We start from the raw sequence: 1,087 nt of genomic DNA on the forward strand, positions 1-1,087 counted from the left end.
CCACAGCATGAATGCCTTTCGTCTGCTCGTATGGCTAACAAGTCTCTCCTGAACTCGGCGGGTACCTGAAAAACCAGGCTGTCAGCGGCATTCAACACACACCTCCTCTCCCGTTTTCTCAACACGCTTTTGTTGGAACCCGTCTGCTTTCCTCCTGGTGGGCAGGGACCAGTGGTGCTGCTGGGATCTCCTTGGGAGTTTCAGACAGAGGGGTGCCAACTTGAATAAAATATTGGGGTGGGCGGACAGGTAAGCCCTGCCCCACACAACTGATCACAAGATACGCAGACCATTTGAATGGCAATGCCCCCCTCAATTTTATGGGGAGTGGGCAAAGGGACCTCGGCACCTAGCAGCTGACTCGTATGCTCTCAGATCACATTCGCACCGTCAATTCGAGGCGCATTTATATCACTTTAAACGGCATGGCTCCTTGCAAAGAATCATGGGAACTGTAGTTCACCCCTCTCAGAGCTACAAAGCCCAGCATCCTTAACAAACTACAGTTTCCAAGATTCCTTGGGGGTAGTGGCATAGCGTGGGGGGTGCAGGGGGGCCGGCCGCACCTGGCGCAACATCTGGGGGTTAGGGGGCGCAAATCCACGGGTTAGGGGGCGCAAATTACTTGCCTTGCCCCGGGTGCTGACAACCCACGCTACGCCACTGCTTGGGGGAGTAATATGTATGGTTTAAATGTATGCTGTGGGCGTGACTTCAAACACTCTCCACCCCTGAGATCTCCGATGCAAGTACGGTAGGTGCGCGGGGGTGCAGAGAGAGAGAGAGAGAGAGAGAGAGAGAGAGAGAGAGAGAGAGAGGAGACTTTGGAAATAGGCAGCAAGCTGGGGCTTTTAACCGTATGATAGTAGGCCTGCCTCTTCAGAAGTAGGTTAGTTGGATAGGCCTTACTCTCGGGAAAGTAGGTATTAGGGTTGCAGCCTGAAGCGGTCAGTAGGCTGTGAGTTCTTAGCCTTGTCTCCGGACTGCATCTAGCCAACAAAAGGAAGGGGGATGCAATTGGTTTGGCAAAAGGCAAGGCCGCTTCCAAAAGATCCGCACAACCCCTCGCCAGCTCCCAGTCCTCCAG

The 1,087-nt window shown here is 53.8% G+C and overlaps 1 long non-coding RNA gene across 1 annotated transcript; it reads left to right on the forward strand.

The window, feature by feature from the left end:
• The first annotated feature begins 463 nt into the window (after window positions 1-463).
• Window positions 464-869, forward strand: LOC310680223. The gene is made up of 3 exons (XR_014512702.1): window positions 464-528; window positions 677-749; window positions 787-869. It is a non-coding gene; the product is annotated as an uncharacterized lncRNA (long non-coding RNA).
• The last annotated feature ends 218 nt before the right edge of the window (window positions 870-1,087 follow it).

Source organism: Podarcis tiliguerta (genome assembly GCF_965153285.1).
Source record: "Podarcis tiliguerta genome assembly, chromosome: 6".
NCBI lineage: Eukaryota > Metazoa > Chordata > Lepidosauria > Squamata > Lacertidae > Podarcis > Podarcis tiliguerta.